Consider the following 26,143-nt stretch of genomic DNA (forward strand, 5'->3'; position numbering starts at 1 on the left):
TGGTTAAGAATTCAATAACTCAACAGTTATTAAACTCAACGTAATTGATAATCGTTATCTTGCTAATTGAGCTGAACTTAAATAATCCCAACCTTTTCTTAGGAAATAATTAGGATTCAAAGGTCAATTTAATTAGTCCCTTAACTTTCCTTTGCCCTGGTAAAGGTTGACCAAGTGGAATTAAGATACAACTTTCATTATTGTTGAGAGAGATAACTAAGTTGGACTTCTAATTTCCCTTATCTTGCCAAAAGTTGTTTTACAGTTATTATTTATTTTTACTTGCCATTTAATTCACTCGTCATTTAAATTACTTGCTTCTCACCTTCTAAACCCCGATTACAACCTTTATAGCTAATAATAAGAACACACTTCCTCGCAGTTCCTTGAGATGACGACCCGAGGTTTGAATACTCGGTTAACAATTTTTAAGGGGTTTGTTACTTGTGACACCCAAAACGTTTGTACGAAGGGATTTTTGTCGGTTTAGAGACTACATCTACAACGCGACTATTTTTATGACATTCTTTACTGGCAAAAATCCTAACGCCAGTGACCGAAGCGAACACGTGACAAGGAAAACTCCCAGATGACGCGACCGCGTGACCCACGCAGACGCGTGACAGACGCCACGTGCAGAAACTGCAGAAAACGCTACCAGCAATTTTCGGAACCCTTTTTGGCCCAGATCCAAGTCTAGAAAGCACAGATCAAAGGTTAAAAAGTGGGGGAATGCATCAATTCAAGAGGAGGTCTCTAATTATTCACTTTTCATAATTTAGATGTAGTTTTTTTAGAGAGAGAGATTCTCTCCTCTCTCTTAGGTTTTAGGATTAGGATTTCTTTTTAATTAAATTTAGTATTTCAACTCTTTATTAGGTTCAATATTCCTTTTACTTTATATTTCTCTTTTACTTTCAGATAATTTAATGCTCTCATTTAATTACTTATGTTGCCAAATTGGCTTATGAACTCTTCATGTTTAGATGGATTTTCTCTTATTAATACAATTGAGGTATTTCAGATTTATGATTCTTATTTAACTTTTTATATCCTTGGCTTTAATTGATTAACTGGTTTAAATTCCTGTAACTCTAGTCTTTCCCTAGGAGTTGGCTAGGACTTGGGGATCTAACTAATTAGTTCACTTGACTTTCCCTTGCTATAGTAACGGTTAACTAAGTGGGATTAACTTTAGATCTCATAAGAATAACTGGGATAGGACTTCCGAATTTTCATACATTGCCAAGAGTTTTATTAGATATTAATTTATTAATTCCTGCAATTTATTTTCCTTGTTATTTAATTTACCTGTTCCTCACTTTTAAAACCCCCAATTTACAAGACTCATAACCAATAATAAGAACACCTCCCTGCAATTCCTTGAGAAGACGACCCGAGGTTAAATACTTCGGTTATCAATTTTAAAGGGGTTTGTTACTTGTGACAACCAAAACGTTTGTACGAAAGGATTTTCTGTTGGTTTAGAAGCTATACTTACAACGCGATCATATTTTTATATTTCTTTACCGATGGAAAAACCGAACGTCAAAATGGCGCCGTTGCCGGGGAATTGTAAACGTGTGCCTTATTATTGGTTATTGTAAATATTTTTCTTTTATTTGTTTATTTGTTTTTGTTCTTTTCTTTTATTTCTATTTAGCTACTATGAACTCTCACCCCTCTCGCTTTGAGTTTGGTTCTGAATTTGTTGAAAGGAATATAAGCTATAACAGGAATATGCATCAAGGTCTAAGCAATCAAAGATGGATGGAGCCAAGAGGATCTGATCAACCCTTTCGGCAACAACACCTTCCAAGATATAATGGACAAAGACCATTCTACAATGCATATCAAGCTGATAGATATGGTGGACCTCCTGGTAGTTACCAACAAGCCCCACCCTGTCCTTATAGACCATCCTCTCAACATAACTTCGAACCACCACACTCACAAGCTCCTTTTCACCATTCACCACCGTATGATCCTTATTTACCCCAATTCCAATCCAATTACTCCCAAACACCACCACTTCCCTATGTACCATGTCCATATCCATCATCTCAAGAATCACAGGCTCGCCTCAAGGAAACAGTAGATCAACTTCATACAACCCTTCATCAGCTGGAGCAAGCAATAAATCAATTATCTTCCAGATGTTTAGACACTCAAGGAACTCCAATAGCTTCATGTGGAGAATCTAATGACAAACGTAGCATGAAGGAGACACTAGAAACCCTAGTGGGCAGTAGGGAGCATAACTTCGTTCTGGAACAATTGGAGGAAGCTCAAATCTTCTGAGAAGGAGAAGTACTGATTGAAGATTTAGGAGATGCTGAACCTCCATGGGAATCCAGAGTTGTGGAAAATTTCGTCAAGGACATTACAATTGATGCTAAGGAGGATAGTGCACAACCCCCAAGGCAAGTATTTTATGAAGAACTAGATGGAATAACCCAATACGCAAGTTTCCTTGATAGTCACAAGTCAAGTTCTCCTAGTAATGAACTTGCATCCGTAAGTGAATTCTCTGAGATTGAAGAATCTCCCCCAAGTGAATACGAAGATGATGCGGAGGTAGATTTCTCTCAAACTCCAACGTATGACTTGAGTGACGAGGAAGACATAGAAGACTTTGATCAGGATGCAGTTGTAGTTGAAGAATCTTGTAAAGAAGTGGAGGAATTCACAGAAGATTACAAGGGGGTAGAACTTACAGAACCCCTGGAAACACCTACCCAAAGACCATTACCACCCAACACAAGCTTCAAGTGGGTACAATTCTTAACCTTTATCTTTACTTTTCCACTTGAATATGGTTTGCTTGAAACAGATGACCATCTTAGAGCTCTCTGCGGCTTTAAGAGTAAGAGGGAAATGGCTCATACTCAAAGCTGGTGCGCAAGATTCAATAAGGTTCCACGCTTCAATTCGAAGTGCACGGATTGGTATCATATTCAATTGAATGGGTCTCGGAAAACGTTTAGTCATCTTAGTGAGAATACAATTTCTAAACCGCCCAGATGGAAGAATATATATCAAGACAAAGGCGGATGTAAAAGCAAAGTTTGGGATCCTGGAAAATATTCTGATATTCGTCATCCCGGGAGCCTGAGAATCTGTTTGAGGCTGCTCAGAAGCTTTACATGCCTAGTTTAGGACCCCGGAGGCTGTAGGCATTCCAAACATTGGTGGAGATTTCTGGATGAATTTAAGCATAAGCTACCATAACAGGAAGCTCATCCAATGTCCAACTTAAGGACTTTAACTAAAAGTGCTTGGTGGGAGACAACCCACCATGGTATGGTCGTTTCTTATTCAATTTTTATTTCGTGTTATCTGTTTTTATGTTATATTATTTTCATTGAACCTAAATAGCATTTGCATCAGCATTGCATACTGCATAATTGCATAAACAAAAAAAAGCACGCGACGCGTAAGCGTCGCTGACGTGTCCGTATCACATGTGCATTATGAAGCAAAGGAAAGTGAACAGAACGTCACGCGAAAGCATGGCTGGAGGCGTGCCTTTGGCACGAATTATTCCACGCGACCGCGTCGCTAACGCGTTCGCGTCAGTTGCGAAAACTACCTCCCACGCGTCCGCGTCATTCACGCGAACGCGTGATCTGGAAATCGGCGTAAAAATCCAACGCCCAGAAATCTGGGCTGGAATCGTGCGGCTAGTGTGCGTTTAGCACAAAACGGCCCACGCGTTCGCGACCCTGACGCAAACGCGTCACTTGCAAAGCACTCATCCCACGCGAAAACGTGAGCAACGCGTCCGCGTCGCGTGGATATCATGGCTCCCTTAAATGGAAACAGAGAGTTGCGCTGAAACGACGCTGGAACTGTGCGTTTAGCACAAATTCTAGCCATGCGGCCGTGTGCCTCACGCGTCCGCGTCATCCATCTTGAACCCAACCCGCGCTATTGCGTCAATCAGGCGACCGCGTCAACCCCATTTCACCCTAGCCACGCGATCGCGTGCCCCACGCGTTCGCATGGATTCAAAATCACTAACCCTAACCACACCACCCCCCTCTCCCCTTTCTCTCTTTCTTCCTTCCCTCTCCTTCTTCTTCCCTCCACCACCGCTGCCCTCCACCGCTCCGGCCAGCTACCACCACCATGCCACCAGCGCCGTCCCTCCCTCCCCTTCCAACCCCCTCTAACCCACAACCCTAACACCATCACAACCCCTCCCCAACCCAAATCCCATCCTCCAACCCAACCTGTTCCACCACCGCGCTGCCTTGTTCAGCCATCGCACCACCGTGCCCCCTCCCAGCACCACCACTTCATCACCGCCATCTCTCTGTTCCCTACCTTAGTTCATACGGATACCAGGTTCCGCCAAACGCCACTTTTCTTTTATTCATAGTTAGTTGCATATTTTTCAGTTTATGTTCAAACTTAGGATAGTTAGAGATGCATGTTGTACTGAATTCTAGGTGGTTAGGTAGCTAGGATGTGGTTAGTGGATTTAGGCTTGATAATTACGCCGTACTTGTTGTTTGTTTTACCTATTCTGCAATTTTGGTCTAGCTGTGATGTTATTACTGTTCATATGCTGTTCTTTCATGCTGCTGTTGTGACTGTTCTTTACTGTTCCTACTATCTGTGTCTATTTACAGCTTTATTTAAATTCATATGAACTGTTTTTCTTACTGATTATTTCCCGGGAACATCCAACTTTAAATTCATATGAACTGTTTGACTGGGATGCTGTCAAGCAGAGGATAGCCCTTGACCCTACTGTCCCATGGGTCATGGGAAAGAACACAACAATGCCTTAGGGAATCAAGCTAATGTATCTGAATGATGAGGCTCGGCTCTTGCACCAGATCCTGAGCAACTTTGTTATGCCGAGCACTCATGAGACGGAGCTGCCTGCTGCTATGATCACCCTCATCTGGTGTGTAATGGAGGGTAAGGACCTGTATCTGCCACGATTCATCCGGCACTATATGGCCAGGGTCCATGTCAGAGGCACCCTTCCTTTCCCATATCTGATTACCCAGCTCGGCTGTCGAGCTGACGTACCTTGGGAGCTTGCTGATGAGAAGCCACCTGCTGCAGACTGCAAGAAGATTATCCCTCACAGCAGGAAGTTTTGGGCTTTAGGCTATACACCTCCATTCCTCACCGCTTCTGATGAGACAGCCACACCTTCAGCTGTCCCTTCTTCATCCACTACTGCACCAGCCCCACCCACTGTACCTCCACCTGCTCCTGAGCCTATTTATCATTTGGTGCATCGACTCTTCGTCTGCTTGGATCGTATGGAGCGTCGCAACAAGTGATGCTATGAGCACCTCAAGTTGATTATCCGATCCAGCGGCGACATCCCCTCCGAACCTGACACCCCTTCTGATACATCTGAGGTGGAGGAGGATGATCACGAGGAGGAGACACCTACCTAGGCTGCACAGGCAGGACCAGAGCAGGCTGCGCCACAGCAGGAGGAGCGACACCAGATACAGGCCGTAGATCCAGAGATTCCTCTCTAGTCAGCACCTCCACTGCAGCAGATAGATCCTCCTACCCTTATCCAGTCTGCAGATCCTCAGGCCACTACATAGACTCCAGTAGCCCATCCTTCCGGAGATGACACTCCTTCACACTCAGCTTGAGTGAGCATCGAGGACGATGCTTTATTTTAAGTGTGGGGAGGTCGCCATCCCTAGCTTATCTTTTTGGTGAACCACCACAAACTCTTTTTATCTTATTTTGTTTACTTTTCTGTATTTTTATCTTTATTTTTATTTTTATTTTTTAGTACTTATACATTGTCCTTTTCATGTTTTTTTTACTTTATTTCTGCATTTTGCACTTTAGTTCATATTTTAGCCATTTAGTTTAGTTTGCAATTCTAAACCTATTAGTTACAGAATATGTGGATTCATTAGTATAGTTTACCCTTTTAGCATTGGTATGCGAAATTGTGATCATCAACAATGGCGCCAAAGGACTTGGAGCTCTTAAATGTGAATCACACTTTGTCACAATTTCGCATAACTAACCAGCAAGTGCACTGGGTCGTCCAAATAATACCTTACGTGAGTAAGGGTCGATCCCACGGAGACTGTCGGCTTGAAGCAAGCTATGGTCACCTTGTAAATCTCAGTCAGGCGGATTCAAATGGTTATGGAGAATTGATAATTAAAATATAAATAAAACATAAAATAAAGATAGAGATACTTATGTAATTCTTTGGTTGGGATTTCAGATAAGCGTATTAAGATGCTTTGTTCCTCTTGAACCTCTGCTTTCCTATTGCCTTCTTCCAATCATTCATACTCCATTCCATGGCAAGCTTTATGTTGGGCATCATCGTTGTCAATGGCTACTTCTCGTCCTCTCAGTAAAAACGTTCCAAATGCGCTGTCACCGCACGGCTAATCATCTGTCGGTTCTCGATCATGTCGGAATAGGATCCATTGATCCTTTTGCGTCTGTCACACGCCCCACAATCGCGAGTTTGAAGCTCGTCACAGTCATCCCATTCCAGATCCTAATCAGAATACCACAGACAAGGTTTAGACGTTCCGAATCTCAGGAATTCCCGCCAATAATTCTAGCCTATACCACGAAGGTTCCAATCTTAGATTAGAAACCCAAGAGATACGCATTCAAGCCATTGCTAGTAGAACAGAGGTGGTTGTCAGGCACATGTTCATAGGTGAGAATGATGATGAGTGTCACGGATCATCACATCCATCAAGTTGAAGAACGAATGAATATCTTGGAGAAGAAATAGACTTGAGTTGAATAGAAAAACAATAGTACTTTGTATTAATTCTTAAAGAACAACAGAGCTCCACACCTTAATCTATGGTGTGTAGAAACTCCACCGTTAAAAATACATAAGAACAAGGTCTAGGCATGGCCGTGAGGCCATCCCCCAAACGTGAAAAGGTCTATCCAAGTATGAGTAAAAGATGAAAATACAATAGCAAAAGGTCCTATTTATAGAAAACTAGTAGCCTAGGGTTTACAGAAATCTGTAATTAATGCAGAAATCTTCTTCTGGGCCCACTTGGTGTGTGCTTGGGCTGAGCATTGAAGCCTTCATGTGTAGAGACTTTTCTTGGAGTTAAACGCCAGCTTTTGTGCCAGTTTTGGAGTTAAACGCCAGAATTCTTGAGCTGACTTGGAACGCCGGTTTGGGCCATCAAATCTTGGGCAAAGTTTGGACTATTATATATTGCTGGAAAGCCCAGGATGTCAACTTTCCAACGCAATTGAGAGCGCGCCAATTGGGCTTCTGTAGCTCCAGAAAATCCACTTTGAGTGCAGGGAAGTCAGAATCCAACAGCATCTGCAGTCCTTTTTCAGCCTCTGAATCAGATTTTTGCTCAGGTCCCTCAATTTCAGCCAAAAAATACCTGAAATCATAGAAAAATACACAAACTCATAGTAAAGTCCAGAAAAGTGAATTTTAAATAAAAACTAATAAAAATATAATAAAAACTAATTAAAATATACTAAAAACAATGCCAAAATGCGTATAAATTATCCGCTCATCACAACACCAAACTTAAATTGTTGCTTGTCCTCAAGCAACTGAAAATCAAATAAGATAAAAAGAAGAGAATATACAATGAATTCCAAAAACATCTATGAAGATCAGTATTAATTAGATGAGTTTTTGCTTCTGAACAGTTTTGGCATCTCACTTTATTCCTTGAAGTTCAGAATGATTGGCATCTATAGGAACTCAGAATCCAGATAGTGTTATTGATTCTCCTAGTTAAGTATGTTGATTCTTGAACACAGCTACTTTATGAGTCTTGGCCGTGGCCCTAAGCACTTTGTTTTCTAGTATTACCACCGGATACATAAATGCCACAGACACATAACTGGGTGAACCTTTTCAGATTGTGACTCAGCTTTGCTAGAGTCCCCAATTAGAGGTGTCCAGGGTTCTTAAGCACACTCTTCTTTTTGCTTTGGACCTCGACTTTAACCGCTCAGTCTCAAGTTTTCACTTGATACCTTCACGCCACAAGCACATGGTTAGGGACAACTTGGTTTAGCCGCTTAGGCCAGGATTTCATTCCTATAGGCCCTCATATCCACTGATGCTCAAAGCCTTGGATCCTTTTTATTACCCTTGCCTTTTGGTTTAAAGGGGTATTGGCTTTTTCTGCTTGCTTTTCTTTTTCTTTCTTTTTTCTTTTCTCTCTTTTTTTTTCGCCTCTTTTTTTTTTTGCAAGCTTTTCACTGCTTTTTCTTGCTTCAAGAATCAATTTTATGATTTTTCAGATCATCAGATAACATTTCTCCTTTTCCCATCATTCTTTCAAGCGCCAACAAATTTAACATTCATAAACAATCAAATTAAAAAATATGCACTGTTCAAGCATTCATTCAGAAAAACAATAGTATTGCCACCACATCAAGATAATTAAACTGTTTTAAAATTTAAAATTCATGCACTTCTTTTTCTTTTTCAATTAAAAACATTTTTCATTTAAGGAAGGTGATGGATTCATTTTCATAGCTTTTAGGCATAGACACTGAGGCACTAATGATCATCTAATAAAGACACAAACATAAATAACATAAGCATAAAAATTCAAAAAATAGGAAAATAAAGAACAAGGAAATTAAAGAACGGGTCCACCTTAGTGATGGCAGCTTGTTCTTCCTCTTGAAGATCTTATCGAGTGCATGAGCTCCTCAATGTCTCTTCCTTGCCTTTGTTTCTCCTCTCTCATGGTTCTTTGGTCTTCCCTAATTTCATGGAGGAGGATGGAATGCTCTTGGTGCTCCACCCTTAGTTGTCCCATGTTGGAACTCAATTCTCCTAGGGAGGTGTTGATTTGCTCCCAATAGTTTTGTGGAGGAAAATGCATCCCTTGAGGCATCTCAAGGATTTCATGAGGAGTTTCCTCATGCTCTTGGTGAGGTTCTCTCACTTGCTCCATCCTTTTCTTAGTGATGGGCTTGTCCTCATTAATGAGGATGTCTTCCTCTATGTCAATTCCAGCTGAATTGCAGAGGTGACAGATGAGATGAGGGAAGGCAAACCTTGCCATAGTAGAGTTCTTGGGATATAACTTCATGAACTTCTACTTCCTCTCTAATCATGATGCTATGGATCATGATAGCCTGGTCTATAGTAACTTCAGACCGGTTGCTAGTGGGAATGATTGAGCGTTGGATGAACTCCAACCATCCCCTAGCCACGGGCTTGAGGTCATGCCTTTTTGGTTGAACCAGCTTCCCTCTTGAATCACTCTTCCATTAAGCGCCCTCTTCACAGATGTCCATAAGGACTTGGTCCAACCTTTGATCAAAGTTGACCCTTCTAGTGTAGGGGTGTGCATCATAGGCAAATTGAATGCCAACCTTATATTTTCCGGACTAAAGTCCAAGTATTTCCCTCGGACCATTGTAAGCTAATTCTTGGGGTCCGGGTTCACACTTTGATCATGGTTCTTGGTGATCCATGCATTGGCATAGAACTCTTAAACCATTAAGATTCCGACTTGTTGAATGGGTTTGGTGAGAACTTCCCAACCTCTTCTTCGGATCTCATGTCGGATCTCTGGATATTCGCCCTTTTTGAGCTTAAAAGGGACCTTGGGAATCACCTTCTTCTTGGCCACAACTTCATAGAAGTGGTCTTGATGCACCCTTGAGAGGAATCTCTCCATCTCCCATGACTCGGAGGTGGAAGCTTTTGCCTTCCCTTTCCTCTTTCTAGAGGTTTCTCCGGCCTTTGGTGCCATAAATGGTTATGAAAAAATAAAAAAAAAAGCTTTAGCTTTTACCACACCAAACTTAGAAGGTTGCTCGTCCTTGAGCAAAAGAAGAAAGAAGAGAGTAGAAGAAGAAGAAATAGAGGAGATGGAGGGGGCTTTGTATTTCGGCCAAGGGGGAGAAGTAGTGTTTAGGTTGTGTGAAAATGAAGGAGGGAAGATGGGTTTATATAGTAGTGGAGAGGGGGGGTATGGTTTGGCCATTATGGGTGGGNNGAAGAGGTATTGAGGTGATTGGTGAATGGGTGAAGAAGAGAGAGAGAGGTGGGGTAGGTGGGGATTCTGTGGGGTCCACAGTTCTTGAGGTGTCAAGGATTTCTCATCCCTGCACCATGTGGTGTGCAAAATGCCCCTTGCTGTCAATCCTGGCGTTAAACTCCAGGCTGCTGCCCATTTCTGGCATTTAACGCCAGCTTCTTTCCCATTCCTAGCGTTAAATGCCAGTCTGGTGCCCATTTTTGGCGTTAAACGCCCAGAATGGTGCCAGACTGGGCGTTTAATGCCCATTCTGCTACCCTTACTGGCGTTTAAACGCTAGTAAGTTTCTCCTCCAGAGTGTTCTATTTTTCATTCTGTTTTTCCTTCTGTTTTTGATTTTTCAATTGTTTTTGTGACTTCACATGATCATCAACCTATAGAAAACATAAAATAACAAAAGAAAATAGAAATTTAACATAGATAATTAAAGATTGGGTTGCCTCCCAACAAGCGCTTCTTTAATTCAATAGCTTGACAGTGGGCTCTCATGGAGCCTCACAGATGTTTAGAGCAATGTTGGAACTTCCCAACACCAAACTTAGAATTTGACTGTGGGGGCTCTGTTTGACTCTGTATTGAGAGAAGCTCTTCATGCTTCCTCTCCATGGTGACAGAGGGATATCCTTGAGTTCTAAACACAAGGGAGTCTTCATTCACTTGAATGATCAATTCTCCTCTGTCAACATCAATCACAGCTTTTGCTGTGGCTAGGGAGGGTCTGCCAAGGATGATGGATTCATCCATACACTTTCCAGTCTCTAGGATTATGAAATCAGTAGGGATGTAATGGTCTTCAACTTTTACCAAGACATCCTCTACAAGTCCATAAGCCTGTTTCTTTGAATTCTCTGCCAACTCTAGTGAGATTCTTGCAGCTGGTACCTCAATGATCCCTAGCTTCTCCATTGCAGAGAGAGGCATGAGGTTTATGCTTGACCCTAGGTCACACAGAGCCTTTTCAAAGGTCATAGTGCCTATGGTACAAGGTATTGAGAACTTTCCAGGATCTTGTCTCTTCAGAGGTAATTTCTGCCTAGTCAAGTCATCCAGTTCTTTGATGAGCAATGGAGGTTCATCCTCTCAAGTCTCATTACCAAACAACCTGGTATTTAGCTTCATGATTGCTTCAAGGTACTTAGCAACTTGCTCTTCAGTAACATCTTCATCCTCTTCAGAGGAAGAATACTCATCAGAGCTCATGAATGGAAGAAGTAGATATAATAGAATCTCTATGGTCTCAGTCTGAGCCTCAGATTCCCATGGTTCCTCATTAGGGAACTCCTTGGAGGTCAGTGGACGTCCATTGAGGTCTTCCTCAGTGGAGATTACTGCCTCTTCCTCCTCTCCAGGTTCGGCCATGTGAGATGTGTTTATGGCCTTGCACTCTCTCTTTGGATTCTCTTCTGTATTGCTTGGGAGAGTAGTAGGAGGGAGTTCAGCTGACCCACTTGTGCCTCCAAATTTCTAATGGAGGACCTTGTTTCAATCATGAAACTTTGATTGGTTTTGATTAGATCAGAGATAATGGTTACTAAGTCAGAGTGGCTTTGCTTAGAATTCTCTGTCTATTGCTGAGAAGATGATGGAAAAGGCTTGCTATTGCTAAACCTGTTTCTTCCACCATTATTGTTGTTGAAACCTTGTTGAGGTCTCTGTTGATCCTTCCATGAGAGATTTGGATGATTTCTCCATGAAGGATTATAGGTGTTTCCATAGGGTTCTCCCATGTAATTCACCTCTTCCATTGCTGGGTTCTCAGGATCATAAGCTTCTTCTTCAGAGGAAGCTTCCTTAGTGCTGCCTGTTGCTGCTTGCATTCCAGACAGACTCTGAGAAATCATATTGACTTGTTGGATCAATAATTTATTCTGAGCCAGTATGGCATTCAGAATATCAATCTCAAGAACTCCCTTCTTCTGAGTTGTCCCATTATTCACAGGATTCCTTTCAGAAGTGTACATGAATTGGTTGTTTGCAACCATTTCAATGAGTTCCTGAGCTTCTGCAGGCGTCTTCTTTAGATGAAAAGATCCTCCAGTAGAGCTATCCAATCACATCTTGGATAGTTCAGACAGACCATCATAGAAAATTCCTATGATGCTCCATTCAGAAAGCATGTCAGAAGGACATCTTCTGATCAATTGCTTATATCTTTCCCAAGCTTCATAGAGGGATTCTCCTTCCTTCTGTCTGAAGGTTTGGACTTCCACTCTAAGCTTGCTCAATTTTTGAGGTGGAAAGAACTTTGCCAAGAAGGCATTGACTAGCTTTTCCCAAGAGTTCAGGCTTTCTTTAGGTTGTGAGTCCAACCATGTCCTAGCTCTGTCTCTTACAGCAAAAGGAAAAAGTATAAGTCTATAGACTTCAGGGTCAACCCCATTGGTCTTGACAGTGTCACGGATTTGCAAGAATTCAGCTAAGAACTGATAAGGATCTTCCAGTGGAAGTCCATGAAACTTGCAATTCTGTTGCATTAGAGAAACTAATTGAGGTTTAAGCTCAAAGTTGTTTGCTCCAATGGCAGGGATTGAGATGCTTCTCCAATAGAAGTCGGGAGTAGGTGCAGTAAAGTCACCAAGCAAATCTGTACAATTCATGCATAAAGAAGACCATAAAAGAGCATAAATCTCATTTGATCAGTACAATTCATGCATTATTTGATGAATATTATGGTACACTACTTTGAGATAAGTTGTGCTGAATTTCAGGTGAAAAAGACACCAAAAATGGGTAGAAGACAAACAAGAAACTGGACGTGTGAAACTGGCGTGCCATTTGGAGCAAACGCCACAAAAATGCACTGGCGTGACACGCCAGGAGTTAGGCATGGCACGCCAGTACTAAATTTCAGAGGGGAAGTCCAAGCATGCATGTGGGCGTGGCACGCCAGGGACTGGGCGTGGCACGCTAGTACAAAGTTCCAGAGAGCAACAATGGAGGACACAAAAGGGGCGTGACACGCCAGGTTGGGCGTGGCATGCCTAATCCATCAGCTACTATGGGCGTGCCACTTGAGCAAAGGGGCGTGGCACGCCAACGCCAGCCTCAAGAAGTCACTATGGCGTGCCACTTGGTATCGAAGGCGTGGGACGCCAGCTCCAAAAAGTCACTTGGGCGTGCCACTTAAAAACCCAGGGATGGAACGCCAAGCTTGAAGAGTTCACAAATCCATGGGCCTGCTACTTGAGCAGCATGGCGTGGCACGCTGGTACAATAATCCAGAGAAGGGGTTGAAGGCAATTGAAGACTGGGTGTGCCACCTGAAGTCGAAGGCGTGGCATGCCAACCTCTCAATCTCACTTGGGCGTGCCACTTGGTATCGAAGGCATGGCACGCCAACTCAAGCATCTCACTATGGCGCGCCACTTGAAGGCTAAGGCGTGGCACGCCAGCTACTGAAACCAAGACAAGATCATGGGCGTGGCACGCTGGTATAAGTTTCCCGAGAGGATGAAGGAGGGAAATTACATGGGGCGTGCCACTTGGTATCGAAGGTGTGGCACGCCACTCACTATTCTTCACTTAAGCATGCCACTTGAATCCCAGGCATGGCACGCCAGTGTGATTCAGAGAGCAAAGAAGCATTGGGGCGTGCCACTTCAGTTCGTGGCGTGGCATGCCAAACAGAGGAACCACTCACACACAAAGGGGCATGGCACGCCAGACCCTGGGCGTGCCACGCTAGTGCAACTTTCCAGAGAAGCTTAGCCAAGCATAAAGCAAGGGTGTGGTACGCCAGACCCTGGGCGTGCCACGCTAGTTCAAGTTTCCAGAGGAAGAGAGAAAAGGAAAACAGGCCAGGGCGTGCCACTTGAGCTCGAAGGCGTGGCATGCCAAGGTTGTTAGAGAGACGAGCGTGCCACTTGAAGGGCTGGGCGTGGCACGCCAAGCTAAAATTAAAGAGCACATGACACGCCACTAGAGCGCCAATCACACGCCAGCTGGAGGTCACACTTATTGAGCTTCTTTTCCCTCCAAAATGTAATTTTCTTTTTTTCACTTTTGTAATTTCTTTTATTTTACCAGGAGTAGTATAAATACCCCCCAAGGAGTACTGAAAGGGGGTTAAGCAGTTAGTTTTAGATCCACTTTTACACTTCACTTTTGAGTACTTTTTGAGCTATGAGTAGCTAACTTCCCTCTCATTGAGAGAGGGAGCTCTGTTGTACTTGATGGATTGATAATAGTGAAATTCTTCTTCTCTTCATCTTCTCTTTGATTTGCTAGAAGGAATTTCATTCTTAATGCTTAGTGTTCAATTATCTTGGAAAAGAGATTGAATGCAATTGGGTTTCATGGGAACCTTGGGAAAGGAAACATGAAATCATGCTTGAAATCCCTTCTCACACTTGAGTAGAATATGGGTTTTGGTGTTTGGATATGTGACATATAATCCTCCCTCTACTTGGACCTATAATGGTGTGTGGTATAATCAAGGACAAAGCATATCTCTCTTCATGAGCAATTAGACCAAGGAATTGGCTATTGATCAAGATCTGAGAGATTGAGTCACCAAGGGATTGGGGCTCAATCAATCATGATTGCCAAGAGGTCAATGAGTTGCATGATTGAAGAGGATATAAGCTAGATTTGATCCAAAGAGACAACATCTCCCAATCTCAATGAATTTATAGCTTAATTTTACATTCAGCAATTCCCCATTCCCATTTACATTCAAGTCATTTATGATTCTGCACTTAACATTCTGCCATTTCTATTTCTGCACTTTATTGCTTTTCTTTATATTCTAGTCATTTACATTTATGTCATTTACAATTCTGCACTTCACAATCTTATTGATCCGCTTGACTAATTCATCAATTAATTAAAACTACTCGAATTTGCCAATCTCTGTGGATACGATCCCACTCCACTGTGGGTTATTACTTGACGATAATTTTGGTGCGCTTTCCAAAAGAACTAATTCACCAATTTTTGAATGGGGTGTGAATTGGACTCATCAGCGAGGAAGAGAATGAGCTCGTCTTCGTTGCCGCCGCTGCCATTGTTGGAAGCCGCCACTGTCATTGGAAGGAACCAAATAAGGATAGGAGGTCATTGTTGATGCTGCCGCAGAGAGAAAGGAAGGGACGCGTGTGAGAAAGTAACGCAACAGAGGAGGAGCCATTCCTCTGCGGGTCACCGTCGTCGTTCATGGTGAGTTGGTTGTGCCCTAGCTACCAGAACCACCATTTCTGAACTCTTATTGCTCTGTAACAATCTTATAGCTCAGGCAACTCCATTTTTCGTTGTGAATCCTTTTTTCAAATTGTGTTCTGTGTAGCTTGTAGACTGGTTGTGGCCTAGCAATCAGTTAGTATTCTATGTTTGATCTTCACAATTTAATACTGGATGCTGCTGTATTAATTGATTTCCTGATTTCTATCGTGTTCCACGAGGTGTGTGTCTCTCTCTAATGCTATTTTATCTAATGAAAGAAGCTTCCATTATTTTCTTTTCTTTGGTTTGAGAAGTTGAAGGAAGGTGATGTTGCCCCAGTCGTAGTCATTACCTCTAAAGTATTATTTCTCGTTTTACCCTTAACAAGTGGTGTGACTATTGGGGAAGGGTTGATATATAAGACACAAATTTGTGACTGACTTCTAGATTTCTAGTTAGCAAAAATCTCAAATACCTGGCAGTTTCTAAATGAATTCTCATGTGACACAAACAAATACTGTTCTGCTTCCTATATTCTAACAAGTGTTTTCATTGTGACGGAGCTGAAATTAGAAACCATCTGTAGCATCTGAACTATGTCTTCAATAAAGCCTTTCATTCGTTTCTGCAAGCTTGCTGGGATCTCTGCTACCAGAAAACGGTGTTGTCGTTACCGGACGTCACTGCCGGAGCCTCTGCCAGCTTGCTCTCCATTGGTTGCACCACTACCGGGGCTGCTGCTGCTCTATTGTTCTGTTTTTTCATAGCTGCAGTGAGTTCCTGATCTAAAACCTTTATCGTTATTGTTGTGTTATATGCTTGTTAAGGGTTTTGGGTGTTAACGTTTTAGCGTTGAACCACTGTAACTAGGAAGCTGTGTTTGATGGTGTTGTTGCTGAGGAAGTTGTCTGTGTGGCTAATGCCGCTACTATTTGTTCGGTTCGAGACTGTTGCTGCTGCTGCTGCTGCGAGTTAGGACGAAGGGGTCAGGCTTAATTTCTGTGGATTTTGACACGTTGAGGTAGGGGATTCGTTTCCAAACTAAACATTTTAAATCATGAATGCCAATAAAGTATTAGATGAGGCTCTTCTAAAATGCAAATAGTTTAAAGAGTAAAGTGTTGTATATATACAAACACTTATGATAAGAAAATTAATCTTCTTGCCTTAGGCTTGTTTGTATGTTTTACATTTACTTCTAGCAGCTGGTAAGTTATCCTTCTTAGTTACTGAATGACCAATACAAGGCTGGATTAATTTCACACAGATTTTATTCATGAGGCAAGGAATTCTGAGAGAGCAGCCAAAAACTTGAGAAATAACAAATTGATCAGGGTTCCTCATGTATTCTGGGTATGATAGTCTTCATTATTTTCCTTTCAATGGAATACTTAGTGTTTACTATAATACTTTTACCAACATAGTATGATATTAATGCATGCAGGATTTGACTAGCAGGCAAGTCCTAACAATGCAGTTTTATACAGGGCGAAAGGTATGTTCTGAATAATATCTTTGTTGTTACACCAAATTGCCAGGGACATTTTTGCTTTGCTGATGTATAACTACATGAATCATGATTCATTTTTTGTTGTTACACCACTACTTTGCCATTACCCTGTTAAGGTACATACCTTGTTAAATTAATAGTTTTAATTTATTTTATTTTATTTTATTTTAATTAATTAATTATTAATTAATTATGATCCTGCTTTACTTTTGCTGAAATCATATGCCTCTGTGAATGTGATAATGATCTTTATCTACATGTAAGGAGAACAAACCCCATGTGCATAAGATTTTATACTCTATTAGTGGTGCATGAATAATGCATTTCCTTTTAGCTTCCTCTGACACTTTATCGATGCTGTTAATAATTAACTGCCTTCAAAGTTGCTTGAAAAATAGCTCATTATAGAAGGCGATGAAAGAACTTTAATAATTTGTGTCTAATTGAATTTCGTTGGCATAATTTTGACTCTGATCTACTTTTATTTGTAAGCTTGAAAATATATTTTCAGATGCATACTCTAATAGATAGTTTACACAAAATAAATAAAGTAATAATATAATGTTGATTAATGACTTGTTAAGCTGCTATTTTGTTATGGACTTATGGCACTGAGTGTTTTGAATTTTGAATTTGTGATAAGTAATTTGTGATTTGTGATTAGTGATTTTGTTATGCTGCTGGTTTGAATTAATTTAGGGGTGATTATTTGTTATGCTGCTATATAGAAAATTTTTTAAATCATGTATAGAAAATTCTTGTTATGCTGCTGGTTTGAATTAATTTAGGGGTGATTAATTCTTGTTCACTGGTGTTGATTACTTGATTTGTTTGATGGGCTGGAAGCTAATAATAGTATTTCGGTATTACCTTATTTTTTAAGCTTCTATTTTGGTTGTGGTTGTTTCTTTGTGCTGGATTTTTTTGAGTTTTAAGCTACTTCAACAGGGGAGTTGAAGTTCCACTCAAAGATAGATTAAAAACATATAAACATTACCAAATGGCTCAAAACCTTAGAAATGCTCCTTGTTATTTAGTGGTTGAAATTTTCATGTTTATTGACTTATTTAACTTGTGTTCCATATTCATTACTCAACTGTACTGCATGCATCATCAAAAACATTTTTGTTATCTTCTAACTTCTTTATTTCTTTTACTAAAAGGAGGACATGATGTGAAGAAAATATGTTCTATACAAATATAAGATGGGATGGGTCTTATAATGATTTTGGTTATCTACCTGTATTATTTTGATGTGTTCTTAACATTTTGAAAAGAGACTTTATCCAATATTACATGTAATGGATAAATTACACCCTATTTTGATTAGTATTGTAATGGATATCTAGTTTTTAATGAAAATTTTATGGTTTACATTTATTGAATTTCTCATTCTTAGATTTATTTTGTGATTATCATCATTTTGGAAAGTGATTATGATTTAACAAAAAATTTCATAAAATAAAACAGGTTACCATAGATAAGTTATGGCCACGGTGAAAACTGTGACCATAGATAAGGATATAGTCACGGCGAAAAACTGTAACCATAGATAAGGCTACGGTCACGGTTTTAAGGAAGGGTGACTATAGATAAGCTATGGCCACGGTGAAAACAGTGACTATAGATAAGGCTCACGGTTTTAAGGTGGGGTGACCATAGACGCTATGGTTATGGCAAAAAACCGTGACCATAGATAAGGCTATGGTCACGGTTTAAGGAGAGGTGACCATAGGGGCAATGGTCACGGCCAAAACTGTAACCATAGATAAGGCTATGGTCACGGTTTTTAGGTGGGGTGACAATAGAAGCTATGGTCACGGTCAAACCCGTGACCATAGATATGGCTATGGTCACGGTTTTTGGTGGGATGACTATAGAGGCTATGGTCACGGCCAAAACCGTGACCATAGATAAGGCTATGGTCACGGTTTTGGGAAGGGGTGACCATAGAGGCTATGGTCACGGTCAAAATCATGATCAAAGGGTTCTGAAGCTGCACTGGAGAAAGCTGATTCCAAGAAGTTGAAGATATGGTAAATTCCTACTTTCTTCTTTGGATCTTTTTTGTCTACTTGTTTATGTGTAGAATGATTGCGTGATAACTATGCTTGGATGTTTGAATTTGGATTTGGTTTTGATTTTGTATTCTGGTGATTTGGAAAAGGAAATTATTTATTGATAATCTGATATTTATATTTATGGTTTTTTGAATTTTCTAGAATGGGGAAGAGAAAATTGAATGAAAGTGATAGTGACTTAATTCATCAGCTCTAAATTCTTATTGATACTTTGATAATGTAGAAATTTTCATGGAACAGTTTGTTGTGTATAATTATATGCAGAGCTCATCCATAAAAATTTCAACCCGAACCAAACATACCCTGAGAATTAATTGGAAGTCAATCCTCGTTTGGTGAACTTACAATCATGTTTCAGGTTGGAGCAATGAGCATCTCAGTATTGCGAAGTGTGTGGCAAATGTTCTGGCTATGCGAGAACTGGGATGGCGAAGTTAGTGTCTGCAATCAACTTGCTAATAGCCTTATGCAATTGGAAGACAGGTTTGATGATTTCATTCAAAAGTTGAAAGAAGCTGGTTGCAACTTGCTCTTAGTGTGATTGAAGCACCCACTGGCAATGAGGAAGATAATGACCTTGAATTTGAAAACTTGTCCTCAAATGGATCAGATATGGGTAAGTTTACATTCCCAGCTACTGAACTGGTTACATTTTGCTCAATGCAGTTAGTTCACATGATTTATTGTTACATCATCTATAGTTTTAAGAATCATTCTCTCTTTTATGAACTCATTTTCCAAAGTATTCTAAACTTTTCAGCTTCTATGGGTTAAAGAAAACTTGCAAGAGTCTTGGTCTTTGGTTAAGAATCACCTTCTTCCTCCTACTCCATATTAATCAACCACACGAGAATACTCCTTTTTCAGCAATATAATCATGATTCATGAGTGCATAAAAAATGATCATTTCTGTAATTGTAGTAAGTTGTAGATAAGCTCGAATAACCTGCAATATTAAAGTAATAATTAAAGTGTGTTCAGCACTGTTGAAACAATGTAAAATCATCTAGCTAGCCCATATATCCGTACGGATCATTAGATCTTATCTTATATTTAGGCTGTTCTTATCTTAATTCCGCCTAATTGAAAGGAAAAAAACAGTTGAGGAGAGAAAAATTTAAAGTATAATCATGTATAATTGAGTGATTAGGTTCTGTTATTGTCAAAAGATTCTTTCCATTTATATGTTAAATTTTTTAAGACCAATGAAAATGTTGAGGCTTGACCTACACACATGTTTTTGGTCTCTAAATGCAAGTTCCAGGTTCTATCTACTCCATGTGTGTATATATATATATATATATATATATATAACGATAATAACAATGAAAAGAAAGAAGATCTATTTGCCAGGCTGGATTGTCTCCATAGAAGTGGAATTTCGTTAGAATCACTCACTGAACCACTCTCTCTAATTCTGTGACCAATGCAAGTTTAACTGATTGCTTGCTTGCTCCTCTTGACATACATCATTAATTTTGATATCAGTCCTTTAATTTATCTTATGCATGGATCTAAACTTTGTTCTCACTTTTATCATCTCTACATGTATATATTCATTTCCTGTGATGCATGCAGAAGCAGCACTATACTCACCATACTCTCTTCTAAGGGTACCTAGCTTCATGGGGTTATTTTTTTATCGTTTTTTCTTCAACCTGCGATTATCCCTGGTAGGAGCAACATGGCCATGTTACTGTATAAATTGGTAGGGAAAAAAAGGAAGCATATGAATGGATTTATTACTATAGTTGAACATATTTGGATTTTTTTCTGTACCCAATTCTTATTCTAATGCCGGTACCTTTATCCAATATTTGTTTGGTGGATATATAGACTTTCATAAGAATAATTGAGTTGGTGAGATAGGTTGATTTTTAGCTATAATAGCTGAATGGCATCAATATCTTTAAACTTCATAGAATACTCTTGTAATAATCAATTTTTGTGTATTATTAAATATTAATTAGAAGCCATGTGATCTTGCACAGTTGCTATATCTGGACTAATTACAAAAGCATGGTGAGTTTCATGGGTCAGAAATGTAAATCCTAATGCCTAGTTGCCTACACATTGGTTGAATAGTAATCAACTAATCACTTAGTAAAGTGCTATTTAAACTTTAAAGCTGACAGAGTTAAAGGGTTACCTTTATGTGACATGATATCTAACTTTCATCACCTTGTTTTGGCAGAATTCGTTTTTACTGTTTTATTTTTGGCAGAATTTGTGTGTATATTGATTGTATAGAGTTAGTGTAGTTTGTGTTTTTGCACAATTTAGTGTAGTTAGTGTACTTATTGCTTGTAAATTGCAGTGGCATTATAACTTGTAGGCATTAATTAAAATTGAAGGGATGGGGGGCCATAAAGGTTGAAGTTAAAAGGAAAATAGAACTGGGTCCTAATGCATTTCCCCACCAGGTTCTTGGCCTCAATTAGTTTTGGAATTTGAACTCGAGATTTATTTTGTATTTGAATATTAATTTTTTAATATATAAAACAATTATAGCAAAAATTTTGTATGTCACTAATTATTATTTGATTTGTCTTGTAATAAAAATTGCATACTATATTTATAAGTTTGGTAATAAAAAAGAACTGAAAAATTTATATTTTGTATCGATGAAGGTAAAAATCAGTAAAAGGATTTTTTTTTTATTTTTATAAGGCTATTGCCACGCTTTTAAAGCGTGGCCGTACTTCTGGATATGGACACGCTTTAAAAGCGTGGCCATATCTCTTTATCGCCACGCTTTGAAAGCGTGGCCATATCTATCTCTATCGCCACGCTTTGAAAGCGTGGCCATATCTCTCTCTATCGCCACGCTTCAAAAGCGTGGCCATATCTCCCATATGGCCACGCTTTAAAAGTGTGGCCATATGTCTCACATACAGCCACGCTTTAAAGGGTGACCATTTGTAAAAAGCGTGGCAAAAGAAAAAGCGTGGCGATAAGCCACCAAAAGCGTGGCGATAGAGCAACCGCCACCCTTTCATAGGTCACCCTTTCAAAAGCGTGGCAGTAGCTCAAAAAGCGTGGCGAAAAGCTATCGCCACGCTTTTTTCAGTTTTTCGCCACGCTTTAAAAGCATGGCAATAGAGCTGTTTTCTTGTAGTGTAGATATGGCTATGGTCACGGTCAAAACCGTGACCATAGATATGGCTATGGTCACGGTTTTGGGTGGAGTGACCATAGAGGATATGGTCACGGCCAAAATCGTGACCATAGATAAGGCTATGGTCACGGTTTTATCGCGTCACCATAGATTAACCTATGGTCACGGTAAAAAAACGTGGCCTAAAGTGCCAGAATTTGAACATTACAACTGTGACCATAGAAATTGTGACCATAGATAAAAAAACGGTGACCATAGGTCTATGGCCAGGAGACAATAGGCCTCGGTGAAAAAACCGTGACCTTTTTTTGTAGTGGAGAGATTGAATCACCAAGGGATTGGGGTTCAATCAATCATGATTGCCAAGAGGTCAATGAGTTGCATGATTGAAGATGATATGAACTGGATTTAATCCAAAGAGAACAACATCTCCTGATCTCAATGAATTCCCCTATTCCTATCTTCCACATTCTTTATAGCTTTCTTTATATTCTGCAAATCCCCATTCCCATTTACAATTAAGTCATTTATGTTATTTATGTTTCTGCATTTTACATTATTGTCATTTCTTTTTCTACACTTTACTGCTTTTCTTTACTTTTGAGTCATTTATAATTCTGCCCATTTACAATTCTACAATCACACTCTATTTTGCTAAGCTTGACTAATTCACCAATTGATTAAAATTGCTCAAATCTACTAATCTCTGTGGATACGATCCCACTCCACTATGGGTTATTACTTGACGATAATTTTGGTGCACTTGCCAAAAGAACGGATTCATCATTTTTATATGGGGAGTGAATTCCGGTCCATCAATGCTTTCTTTGGAAAACGTCTCTAGCCATTGAGATGCCTTATCCCTCAAAGAGAATGGAAATAACAGCAACTTGTAGATATTTGGATGCACACAATTTGTCTTGATTGTGTCACATATCCTCAGGAAGTCAGATAAGTGTTGATTCGGGTCTTCAAGAGGACCCCTTCCATAAGAACAATTATTTTGTACCAAAGTGATAAGTTAAGGCTTCAACTCAAGTTATTGGCGTGAACATTTGGAGTGAGTATACTGATCCCACAGTTTCTTGGGTTGGAGAAGGTGTAAGAGGCTAGAACTCTCCTTGGAGGTTGGCCATTGTTGTTGGCCACTTCCTCTGGTGGATTAGAGAGATTATCATCCATCTCTTGATCTCCCTCTTCTGACTCTTCTTCTCCAATCACTCCCTTCCCTCTTGCTTCTCTTCTTAATCTCAAGAAAGTTCTCTCTGGTTCTGAATCAAAATAGGTGGATGCACCTCTTCTTCCTCCTGGCATACAACACAAACAAACAAAAAGAAAAGAAAAACAAAAGTAGGACACTCTATTGCTAGATTGAAGTTGCTGTTAGCAGAAACAAAATCTCAAACAGTTACTGTGCTTAGTAAAAACAAAAAAATGCTTAATCTAGATTATCACTTACTTAATCATTGTCAATCTAAATTAATCATGTAACACCCTAATTAGCCTAAACTTTACCTCACGTCATAAAGCAAAGGTTAACCAGAGATTACGACAGTTCTAAAGCTCATACATATAATATATAAAAAAGAATAATATAATCTAGAAGCCCGATAAAAGATATAGCTCAAATTTTTTATTTGAAAAGGGCAAAACGTACTAACAAAGCTACTATCTTAAGGCACAAGAGACAGATAAGATATAACAAAAGATAAGTATATAATATCATAGGAAACTAGCCACGGCTCGCGGTGTTTAAGCCGGCTAGCCATATACAAGTATACAGAACCATACAGTGAAAATAGCTTATACAAGTTTTATTCTCTCAAATGTAAGCATCTAGGCAAAACAAAATACAAAAGGAGAGATGTATAAACAAATTAAACCAAAAAGACTCCAAAAAATCCAAGGTCCTCTGCTTCTGTCACCATCCAAAGCAACTCACCGAGGTGGGTTGCGACCTGCATCTGGAAAACACAAAAGAAATATGGTATGGGAACCGGAGGTTCTCAGTATGGTAACATTTCCCAGTGATGTAGGATAAAAGACCCCGGGACGCCAACGGCAATCCTAAGCTCCATATCCATCACAAGATTCAACTTAAAGCATTCTAAAACAAATAAGCATAATCATATCAACCTTAACTTAAATAAAGCCGATAATCTATCTTAGGGGATTTCTACTCTAACCAAGCAACGCTGTCCCACAGTCTTCACCAACCTATCGTCCATGCGATCCCATTGCCACTGCCTTCCGAACCTCCTCAATCCCAGTAGAAAACATAGGTAATATACAATGCAAGTAAAACACAAGTAGAAGCACATAAGGCAATAATTCAAATAAAAAATAGGCATGTTATACAAATAGGCAAACCATTTCAAATAGTCAAAGCATGCAAACAAATAGGAAATGCATTTGATGAATGCCTGCCCTACTGGCTGTGATATCACATTGTCGGTTCAACTGCCAACCCGACACATCTCCATGGAGACGTCGCCCTTTGGAATTCTCATATGGGAACCCCCGAGATATAGTGCTCAGATCACTGTCCAGGTACCGGCGCCTGCACGCTCTATAGATCCGAAGGGATGCGAGCGGGATACTCTTGCCACAGACCTCACATCTTAACGTAAAAGGGATGAACCACCGCCCTTACGCCGCCGCCGCTACCTCGACAGGCGGGATCCAATCGCCATCCCTACCCGGCGCATAGCGTCTCATAATCTCAATATAAAATAATGGTACAGTGGTTTTTAGAAAACATTTTCAGTATAAAGTGGATCCATCAATGTCACTCAGAGTCCTCGACTCATCTCAACCACCGTCAATCCGCAATTCAGTTTTCGAACATCAACAATTCATAATTTCTCATCTCATATATCAATCACCCTTCTCATGACATCAAACCATCCTCAGCCCACCAGAAACCTAGGACTCCGTTTTCTAAGTTTTCCAAATAATCATCAATTAAAACCTTTAGGTTATATCCCATGTTCTCATACTCAAAAACCAAGTCCAAAAGTCTTAAAATGGTGTTATTGTAGCTTACAACCTCGTTGGGAAGGTGGAATAGTTAAAAATAAAGTAAAATTTGAGAAAACAGGGCGTATGCGGCCGCACAGGGGTGTGTGCACGCGTACGCTCCGAAGAGTTTCTAAATGTGTGCGTACGCACAGGAGTGTGCGTACGCATGGTGCACGAAATTGTGATCTCTGGTAATGGCTCCAAAAACTTGGTGCTCTAATCTCAATTCATAATTTGTCATAACTTCGATACAACTAACCAGCAAGTGCACTGGGTCGTCCAAGTAATACCTTACGTAAGTAAGGTCGAATCCCACGGAGATTGTTGGTATGAAGCAAGCTATGGTCACCTTGTAAATCTCAGTCAGGCAGATATAAAATAGTTATGGAGTTTTCGAAAATAATAATAAAAGAAGGATAGAAATACTTATGTAAATCGTTGGTGAGAATTTCAGATAAGCGTATGGAGATGCATTCGTTCCTCTGAACCTCCACTATAGAAAACAGTAGTACTTTGCATTAATCTTTGAGAAACAGCAGAGCTCCACACCTTAATCTATGGAGTGTAGAAACTCTACTGTTGAAAATACATAAGTAATGAAGGTCCAGGCATGGCCGAGAGGCCAGCCCTCAAACGTGATCTAAGATAGCATACAACTGATCAAAGATATCTAATACAATAGTAAAAGGTCATATTTATAATAAACTAGCTACTAGGGTTTACAGAAGTAAGTAATTGATGCATAAATCCACTTCCGGGGCCCACTTGGTGTGTGCTTGGGCTGAGCTTGAAGTTTACACGTGGAGAGGTCATTCTTGGAGTTGAACGCCAGCTTTTGTGCCATTTTGGGCGTTGAACTCCACTTTGCAACTTGTTTCTGGCGCTGGACACCTGAATTGGGCAGAGAGCTGGCGTTGAACGCCAGTTTGCGTCATCTTAACTTGGGCAAAGTATAAACTATTATATATTTCTGGAAAGCCCTGGATGTCTACTTTCCAACGAAATTGGAAGCGCGCCATTATGAGTTCTGTAGCTCCAGAAAATCCATTTTGAGTGCAGGGAGGTCAGAATCCAACAGCATCAGCAGTCCTTCTTCAACCTCTGAATCTGACTTTTGCTCAAGTCCCTCAATTTCAGCCAGAAAATACCTGAAATCACAGAAAAACACACAAACTCATAGTAAAGTATAGAAATATGAATTTAACATAAAAACTAATGAAAA

General features: G+C 40.1%; 2 long non-coding RNA genes across 3 annotated transcripts; both read left to right on the top strand.

Annotated features, from left to right (window-relative positions):
* On the top strand, positions 15,396-17,992 carry LOC107618691. 2 transcript variants are annotated; one of them, XR_002362183.1, is made up of 5 exons: positions 15,403-15,430; positions 16,138-16,212; positions 16,397-16,544; positions 16,636-16,686; positions 17,865-17,992. It is a non-coding gene; the product is annotated as an uncharacterized LOC107618691 (long non-coding RNA). The 2 variants fall into 2 exon arrangements; XR_001615343.2 differs by having other exon boundaries at positions 15,396-15,430; positions 16,138-16,544.
* Positions 18,680-21,212, top strand: LOC110271575. Its single transcript, XR_002362184.1, has 3 exons — positions 18,680-18,737; positions 19,141-19,398; positions 21,100-21,212. It is a non-coding gene; the product is annotated as an uncharacterized LOC110271575 (long non-coding RNA).

Source organism: Arachis ipaensis, chromosome B01 (assembly GCF_000816755.2).
Source record: "Arachis ipaensis cultivar K30076 chromosome B01, Araip1.1, whole genome shotgun sequence".
Lineage (NCBI taxonomy): Eukaryota > Viridiplantae > Streptophyta > Magnoliopsida > Fabales > Fabaceae > Arachis > Arachis ipaensis.